Raw genomic sequence first — 10,361 nt, 5'->3', positions numbered from 1 at the left:
AGGAAGTTTTTTTGCCCCCAGAGGGATGTTTTCTAAGAAGCTAACCATTCTCCAGTAAATGATATTAAATGATCATCATTATTCAGTTGACTTGAATACACTGCATGAGGAGTTGAAAGGAAAAACTGTTAGTGTTAGATGGGAAAGAAAACAGAGGTGAAGGAAGGAGCTGGGTTTGATAAAAATACATACACATGCATGAAATCAAATTAGTCAAAAGAAGGAAAACTAAGATCAGAAACTTGTTAGTATTTATTTTCAATGTACTTTTATTAGAAAAATCAATATAAAAAGGCACCAATTAAAATTGCTTTAAAAATTCTTCAGTTACTGACCCTTTACCACCCCATCCCTTTGTCTCCAGGAAACACTTTTTAGAAATTATCCAACCTTGCCAACAAGGAGATGAAGTAGGTGATCTTCACTCTCCCTCTGTCATTTAATTCTACTCCTCTGGTTGTAACCCCAACTTGTAGCAGAACTCCTATTATGGAGTTTCTTCTCTCTGTTCTCATTCTTGGAGGTATGCAGAGATCCTGATAGCACATCCAATTTTTCCTTCTGTAGACCCATTCAATGTACCACACCATCTAGTCCATCCTTATTCCTAAGTGTCAGTTTCCAAGATCAAGAAGAAGTTTATCCCTGGATGACCTGTGGCCACATCTGATAAGACCATAGACACATTTTAACCAGGCAACACACAGCCACCACATTCTCATACGAGCCACCAGGACAACAGAATCTAACAAATGAAACACTCATCTACCAAACCCTAGACTATCAGCACCTACAATTACAATCATCCCGATCACAGAAGACTAAACTCCAGCATAAAAGTATAATAAAAGCAACAAGGACAATATGTTTCCACTAGAGACAAATATCCTTACTACAGTAGGCTCCGAGAAATATTATATACTCATATTGCAAGAGAAAGACTGTAAATAGCTCTTCTGAATATGCTCAGGGAACTCAAAGAGGTCGTGTAAACCTTCCTGAATTCTCTTAAATGAGAAACAATGGAATGAAATGGAGAAAACAGTTCAACACTTCAATACATGAAAGTGGAAATAGAATCAGTAAAGAACACCTAAGCTGAGGAAAACTGGGAAATGAAAAATTTAGGCACCAAACAGAAAGCTCAGAAGCAAGCCACAGCAATAGAATATAAGAAATGGAAGAGAGATGTTAGGCATAAAAGAAAAGATAGACAAAATTGGTACTTTAGTCAAGGAAAATAGTCTAAAAAACTAACACAGGCACAAAAAAATTCAGACACCATGAAAGGAACAAATCTACCATACAAATAACAGGAAGAGGCAATAATCAAAACTGCAGATAATATCCTGACCCTTTTATTTATGTAAAATAAGATACAGAAAATATTACTTTTTTATTTTATTGAAAATATTTTTAATATAAAATATCTCCATAAGGATTCTCCTTCCTCCACTCTTCCATGTTCCTTCCCTATCCCCCATCATACGTCTTAAATTATTCCACAAAATAGAAACAGAAAGAATACTGCCAAATTCACTCTACAAAGCCACAGTCACCCCAATACCTAAACCACACGAAGAATCAACAAAAAGAATGTCAGAACGGTTTCACTGATGAAAATTGAAAAAAACTCAATTAAATACTTGTAAACTAAATCCAGGCACACATCAAAAACATTGCCCACCATGATCAAGTAGGCTTCATCCCAATGACGTAAGGATAGTTACATTTATGAAAATATAACAATGTAGTCCACCATATAAAGAGACTGAAAAGTTAAAAAAAACACATAATCATTTCATTAGATGCTGAAAAAGCCTTTGCCAAAATCCAATACATCTTCATATTAAAAGTATTAGAGATCAGGAATACAAGGCACATACCTGAACATAATCAAAGCATTATACAGTAAACCAATAGTCAAGACCAATCTAAATGGCGAGAAATTTTAAGCAAGTCTATTAAAATAAGGACAAGACAAGGCTGCCAAATCTCCCCGTATCTATCCAATATTGTCCTTGAAGTTCTATCCAGAGCAATACACCGACTAAAGGAGATGAAGAGGATACAAATTGGAAAAGAAATCAAAGTATCACTATTTGTGAATGATATGATAGTATACATAAGCAGCCATAAAAATTCTACTAGGGACTTTTACAGTTGATAAACACCTTCAGCAAAGTGGCTGGATATAAAATTAACTCAAAGAAATCAGTAGTCCTCCTTTAGACTAATGATAAAGGGTCCAAGAAAGAAATTGTGGAAGCAACAGCCTTTACAATAACCATGAATAATATAAAATATCTTGGTGTAATTTTGAAGAAGTTTCTGGATTTGTCAGATGATTCAGACTCACCTGGTGTTTTGCTAAGCCAAGACCCGTTGTAGGACATCTGATGTTCGTACAGAGTATTAATAGGATCCAATGGACAGCGATGGCATTCTTGCATAACTAGCCTTGCAATTGTTCATTGACCTCTCATCTTTGTTTTCACAGGTCTCAATTGAGCGAGACATTGTGGAGAACTCCTTGTACCCCAGCTGGTCCTTGTTGCTTCTGCTCACTTGTACCAATTTTGTGGAGGACTGGCAGTTTCTACTGGATTGTACCACCACTACTCATCTATGTTTGTTATCCTGAAAGTACCGAATTGGACTGCTGGTATCTTGGCAAACAGAGATTGGAATTGGCCCCAAGGAACCTCTTCTAAACAGGTCCCCATCCCCTTGTCCCATTTACCGTCTTTTCTCCCTTAACATTTGGATAGTGGGCTAGAAGGGGGTTGAAACATTTGAAAATCCTTATTAAAAGTAGGTTTTAAAAAATCGAAGCCTATATAGAAAGAAACTGAGGAAGATATCAGAAGATAGAAATATGTCTCATGCTGATGGATAGGTAAATGTCCATCTCACAAAAGACAATCTACAGATTCAATATAGTGCCCATCGAAATTGGAACACAATTCATCACAGATATGGAAAGAGTATGTCTCAATTTCACCTGGAAAAACAAAAAACCCAAAACAATCCTAAAGAAATAATTTCAGGAGGAATCATCATCCCTGGCCTCAAGGTGCATTACAGACAAAGAGTAACAAAAACTGCATGGTACTGGTACAGAAACAGAAATATTGATCAATAGAAATGAATCAAAGATCCAGAAGTAAACACACACACTTATGCACACTTGATTATTGGTAAGGAAGCCTAAGCCATACAATGAAAAAGTAAGGCATCTTAAATGAATAGTTCTGGTCTAACTGTATGTCTACAAGTAGAAACTGCAAATAGATCCATATTTATCACCTTGTACAAAACTCAAATAATGTGGATCAAAGATTTCAGCATAAAACTGAATTTACTAAATCTCATAGAATAGAAAAAGAGGAATAGCTTTTAACACATTGGTACAGGAGACAATTTTCTGAATCAAATATAAATGCCTCTGGCCCTGAGATCAACAATTTATAAATGTGACCTCATGAAACTGACAATCTTCTGTAAGGCAAAAAACAGTATCAATCAGACAAAACATCAACATGCAAATTGGAAAAGGATTTTCACAAACCATATATCTGATAGCAAAATCTGATTGCAAAATTTGTAAAGAACTCAAGAAGTTAGGCACAAATAGCCCAAATAACCCGAAGGAAATGGAAGAAGACCTCAAAAAATGGAAAAATTTCCCATGCTCATGGATCGGCAGGATTAATATAGTTAACATGGCCATTATGCCAAAAGCAATATACTGATTCAACGCAATACCCATCAAAATCCCAACTCAGTTCTACATAGAGATAGAAAGAGTAATTCTCAAATTCATCTGGAAGAGCAAAAAACCCAGGATAGCTAAAACTATTCTCAACAACAAACGAAATTCTGGGGGAATTAGTATCCCTGACCTCAAGCAATACTACAGAGCAATAGTGTTAAAAACTGCTTTGTATTGGTACAGTGACAGGCAGGCAGATCAGTGGAACAGGATTGAAGATCCAAAAATAAACCCACGCACCTATGGCCACTTGATCCTTGACAGAGGAGCTGAAAACATCCAGTGGAAAACAGATAGCCTTTTCAACAAATGGTGCTGGTTCAACTGGAGGTCAGCATGCAGAAGAATGCGAATTGATCCATCCTTATCTCCTTGTACTAATCTCAACTCCAAATGGATCAAGAACCTCCACATAAAGCCAGACACTCTGAAGCTAATAGAAAAGAAACTGGGGAAGACCATTGAGGACATCAGTACAGGGGGGAAAGTTCCTGAACAGAACACCAATAGCGTTATGCTCTAAGATAAAAAATTGACAAATGGGGCCTCATAAAATTACAAAGTTTCTGTAAGGCAGACACCATCAAAAGGACAAAATTCAGTAACCTTTCTATATAAAAATGACAAACATAATAAGAAAGAAATCATAGAAATAATACCTTCTACAACATCCTCAAAAATACCTTAAGATAACTCTAACCAAGTAAGTGAAAGACAAAGTCTTACAAAGTAGTATATATTTTTGTATAACAAAACCTTAAGGCACCGAGGAAAGAAATTAAAGAAGACCCCAGAAGATGGAAAGATCTTCATATTTATAGATCAGTAGGAGTAATATAACATCTTACCAAAAGCAATTGACATTAAATTCCTGTGCAATTCTTAACAGAAATCAAAAATACAATCTTAATCTTTATATAAAAACACAAAAATAATTAAATTCAGCATAAATTACTCTGAATAATAAAAAATACTTTAGACATGATCATCATCATCCCAGATTTCATGTTGTATTACAGCATGCTAGCAAAAGTACAGTATGATATTAGAAAAGTAGATATTCTGATCAGTAGCATTAAACTGAAGATCCAGAAATAGCTCCACATACCTATGAGCATTTTATTTTTGGCAAAGAAGCAAAAAAATTACACAATAGAAAAAGCGAATATTCACAAAATGTTCTTAAAACTGGATGTCTCATTGTAGAAGAATGAAAATAGAACTCTATCATATTGCACAAAACTTTTCTCCAAAGGCATAACGTAATTATGCCTTTTGTACCATTATCCTTTTATTATTCAAATGTTGATTTCTGTGCCCCATACCTATTTGGAGTCCTTATTCTAAGAATCTCCTGTTTGAGTGTTGTACAAACAATGCTTCCCAATTATTCTCTAATTGGTCAATAAATACCAAGATCAACCAGTGACTGAGAAGGGGAGAGAATAGGGTAGACTTCCTCCAAGGCAAGGGAGGTGGGAGTCAGAGAAAGAAGAATGGGGATTTGCCACAGGGAGAGGAGCCAGGAGATACCATGAGAAAACATCAGAAGCAGAGAAAACCATAACATACAAGTATCACTGGGATTTTGATGAGCCTGTAGCCAGATTAGCTTAGATGATTAAAATAGAGAAATACTTCTCAGTTGTTGTGCCCTAATGCTTGTTAAATAAATATAATAGTCCATTTTCTATTATATGGGAGCTAGGGTGGATAAGAGGAAATTTTCAACAAACATTTATAAATTTACAATAACAGATCTCCAAATGGATCAAGAACCACAACATAAGACCAGATACTCTGAAAATACATGAAGCAAGTTTGAATCATGGCCACCAGAATGGACTTTCTCAATGTGAAATTCAATAGACTGGGCACTATGAACAATGAATGAATGGGACCTCATGAAGTTGCAAAATATACCATCATTCAAGCAAAGTGGCAACTTACATAACAGGGTGAAATCTGATAGAAAATTAATAACTAGATTATATAAAAAATCTGAAAAACATAACATCATGAAAACAAGTCAATTAAAATATTGACAGTTCTCTTAAACTGAATCGCAAATGGCTGGGAAAACTTAAAGAAATCTTTAACATGGTAGCAACAAGGGAAATATGAATTAAAACAACTTCAATATTCATCTTACTCTAGTTACAATTTCAAAGATCAATAAAAGAAATATGTTACATTTCCAATAATGAGTATGAGGAGAAATAAATATATATCATGATAGGTGGAAAATAATATAGAGTTGTAGAGAAATAGAGGTTAAACCAGACTAAGAGGGAGATAGATGGAAGGAAAGTGTTAAGGAGAAAATGTAGTAGGAGCTGTCATTAAATGCCTTTTGGAAAATCTTATGGATAATTACTGTTCTATGAGATTCCTAAAGCATATATGTATATGGAAAATGCAAATAGAGACATTTGACTAGTAGATAATGACCCAGCAATACATTTTATGCCACCAAGCAAAAGGATTCCCACAAAATTCCTTCCACCTACATCATGGACTATTACCAAGGCTATGGTTGCTTTCCAGACCCCAATTGTAAGGCTCATTGCTGAAGAGAGCTCTTATGTCCTGGATGATGGAGAAATGTAGCTGTTGCCTAAATTGAAGCTTCAACTCCTACTGATAAGCATTTGTGTTGCTTAAAGGTACTGTTTATAGTACCAATGGAGAAAAGTATTCATTAATATCATCCATCTACACATGCAATAATCTAAAACTTACCCTCTGTGGAGCAGAGAAGACAGAGAGTCATGATAAGCAGTATGCTAACTTTTGTGACTGGATTCATGATGGATGATAGAAAGTGGATTGAGGTAAATGACAGACATTTGTTCCCTTTATAAAGCTGGAGAACAGGAAGAATTCTCTAACATAAACACAAGGAGTAAATGCCCTTGTCTATTTCTGAGATATAAGATATATGATCATGTGGGAAGTACAGGCTGCCCAATGTTTTTGCTATAGCTAAGCCACCTTAATACAAAAGAGAAAGGTTTTATTCCTATGCAATAACATTGGCTTCCATACAGCAGACTGTTTCTACTTTAGTATTATGGAAAGATATTTTAACAGGTACCTGGAAATGGCCAGATGTATTAACCACCTTGGGAAGAGGATATGCATGTGTTTTTCCACAGAATGCAGAAACCCCAATCTGGATCCCAGACAGATTTATTCGACCCTTCCACCAAAATCCTCTATCAAGAACCCAGGAAAGAAAGAAGCAAAAGAAGGCAAGAGAAGTAATATGGAATATGAAGAAACTTACTCTCTCTTCTTCACATATTTTTAATGGTTTTCCAGTATTATTTAGACCTTTTGCTTCTACTAATATGGTTCTTCTAAAAAAGTCCAAGGAATTTCAGAGCACTCCTTAGGCAATTAGATCTTGTCTAAATAATCATTATGGTATACATGCTGGACAGCCCTCAGATTTAAAAATTATTAAGGTAGAATGATAGGTCAGGTGTTCCAAATGTATTCTAACTAATTGTGTTGATCCTATTTCAATTAAAAATTATTCAGTTATTTTGCTGTTACAAAGATCTTCTTATGATTTGCTTCCTGTATATTTAAAAGATGATGTTTGGTTTGATAATGTAGCTTTGCAAATGCTTAAAAGCGTTAATGAGCTAACGAGTCCAAAGCGTTTTACTGTAGCTTTAGTTTTAGGCATTAGTGCTTTAATAGCCATCCTTACCTCATTTACACTTTCAACAGTTGCAAGAGTTTTAGGTATAAACACTTCACATTTTGTTGATAATTTAAGAATGTTTCTTTAATACTTGCAAGGCAACAAATTATTTTAACAAAAATTAGACGTAAATCTTTATGCTTTAGAGGATGTAGTTTTGGCATTCGGACAAGAGGCAGAAGATAGTAAAGTTCAGCTTTCTACCAAGTGCTATGCCAGCTTTTGACACATATGTGTAATCCCATTACATTATAATGAAAGTCACAATTGGAATATTACTGAAAATCATTTGTTGGGAATTTGGAAAGACAATGATATCACTTATGATATAGCTCTATTACAAGCCTATATCTTTGCTACGAGCAAAGCACATGTTGAACCTGCTGGCATAGAGGATTTGGCTCAGTCTATTAGCCTTAGTTTGGCCTTTAAACCCTGATAGGTGGCTACAATGGATAATTGTCACCGTGGCTACAGGAATAATTCTTCTTCTCCTTACTTTTCCAATCATATTCTGACTAATCTTTTCCTTCATCTCTACAGACAAAAGAGAAATTTATGGACTTCAATTCAAAAATAAAAAAGGGAGAGTTGCCACACTGACCCCAGTAGAATCTGTGTGACAAGTTCCACAGACTGAGGCATTAGACTTCAAAAGAAGTAGGTCTCCTGGAACTGGCTGTGGAACTCTCAGCCAGAGAAAACGTATTGAGCCATACTTCTCATGGCATTTTTTTTATTTTGCTCTCTTTCACTCCTTTTCTTAGTTACAGCTTCCTGACAGCCTAGACAATGACCTTAAGCAAGCATAATGGGTATGAAACCACCCCTCCAGAAGGGTCATTAACATGACCTTATCTTCAGGGTAACAAATGCTTTACTTTTCAAATCATTTACAAAATTATTATGATAGATAAAAACTTTCCCAGCAATCAAATTTCATACAGCCACACATGTGTCACCAGAGGTGGGTTTTGGTATATGGTAAAGGAAGCCTTAATTAGAAAGAATTAAAATAGTTTAAATTTCTGAAAACTCATAAAGAATCAGTTATTAAATGTTAATCAAGAATTAACTATTGAGGCTGGAAAGTTAGCTCAGCAGTTAAGAGCACTGACCATAAGCATTTATTAACCAGTTCTTGGGAATATGCCACCAGCCTTTGTTGACTTTCCTATTGAATATATTCTTTTAGAATTGTTGTATTTGATGGTAACATTACCTGTTCTATTTCTGATTGACTGAACATGTAGTTTCAGAGTCATAATGCTTAGATAATTTTTGTATTTTACTGTTCCAAATGATTTTTGTTGGTATTCATGCTTGTTTTGCTGGATATGGTTTCTAAGAGTTGTGTCACGTTTGGTTTAATGTATAAAATTCCCAGCTTGAGAGCTGCAAAATACACTCAGATTCAAACTGCCTCTGTGTTTCTGTTTGTCATCACCGAATTCTTACCTACCTGGTCTTTGAGAACCCTCATCTCAGGGACCCCCATATCCAGCTGGTGTGGTCTGTTGCAGCTGGTGCTTCAATGTAGGGTTTGAAGCAGATTATCTTTGTCTCTCTCTCTCTCTTTTTCTACAAAAATTTTTCAGGTAAAAGATAGGACCTCATCAAGAGTGCTGTAGACTCTTTTAAAGAGACACATGGAGTCAAGAAGTCGAGAAAGTAAGAATCATGGGCCATTCACAGTCCAAAAACATAGCCCCACTCCTGGCAGTATTGAGGCATATGTTAGAAAATACAGGTGTATGTACTTTGTATGTACATAGTATGTGTGATTTGGCAGCACATATACTAAATTTGGAACAATACAGAGAAGATTAGCATGGCCTCTGCACAAGGATGACACACAAATTCATTAAAGGTTCCATATTTTTACATAAATAACTCCCTTAAAGAAATACAAGAGAACATTGTTCAACAGGTAGAAGCCCTTATAGAGGAAACACAAAAATCCCTTAAAGAAATACAGGAGAACATGGGTCAACAGGTAAAAGTCTTTAAAGAAGAAACCCAAAAATCCCTTAAAGAAATACAGAAGAGCATGGGTCAACAGGCAGAAGCCCTTAAAGAGGAAATAAAAAGCTTCCTTAAAGAATTTCGGGAAAACAAAAACAATCAAGTGAAAGAACAGAGCAAAATTACCCAGGATCTAAAGACAGAAGTAGAAAGAATAATGAAGTTACAAAGTGAGACATCTCTGGAGACAGAAAACCTTGGAAAGAATTCAGGAGTCATAGATGCAAGAAACATCAACAACAGAATATGAGATAGAAGAAAGAATCTCAGTTGCTGAAGATTCCATAAAAAAACATTGACTCAACAGTCAAAGAAAATGCAAAATGCAAAAATCTTGTAACCCAAAACATCCAGGAAATACAGGACACAATGAGAAGACCAAACTTAAGGATTATAGGTATAGAAGAAACTGAGTATTTACATCTTAAAGGCCCAGTAAATATATTCAACAAAATTATAAAAGAAAACTTCCCTAATCTAAAAAAAGAGATACCCATGAACATAGAAGAAGCCTATAGAACTCCAAACAGAGTGGACCAGAGCAGAAATTCCTCCCATCACATAATAATCAAAACACGAAATGCACTCAACAAAGAAAGAATATTAAAAGCAGTAAGAGAAAAAGGTCAAGTAACATATTAAGGTGGACCTATTAGAATTACACCAGATTTCTCACCAGAGACTATGAAAGCCAGAAGATCCTTTAAAGATGCCTTACAGACCCTAAGAGAAAATAATTTTCAATCCAGACTACTATACCCAGCAAAACTTTAAATTACCATAGATGGAGAAAACTTGACATTTAATGACAAAAGCTAATTTACACAACATCTATCTAGAAATCCA

At 35.3% G+C, this 10,361-nt stretch overlaps 1 non-coding gene across 1 annotated transcript; it reads left to right on the top strand.

Annotated features, from left to right (window-relative positions):
• Positions 1 to 9,270: 9,270 nt before the first annotated feature.
• LOC127690459 (U6 spliceosomal RNA) lies at positions 9,271 to 9,373 on the top strand. The gene has a single exon (XR_007979147.1). It is a non-coding gene; the product is annotated as a U6 spliceosomal RNA (small nuclear RNA).
• The last annotated feature ends 988 nt before the right edge of the window (positions 9,374 to 10,361 follow it).

The sequence above is a fragment of the Apodemus sylvaticus genome, chromosome 7 (assembly GCF_947179515.1).
Source record: "Apodemus sylvaticus chromosome 7, mApoSyl1.1, whole genome shotgun sequence".
NCBI lineage: Eukaryota > Metazoa > Chordata > Mammalia > Rodentia > Muridae > Apodemus > Apodemus sylvaticus.
The sequence above is the reverse complement of the archived record's forward strand: the minus strand, read 5'-3'. Positions and strand labels throughout refer to the sequence as shown.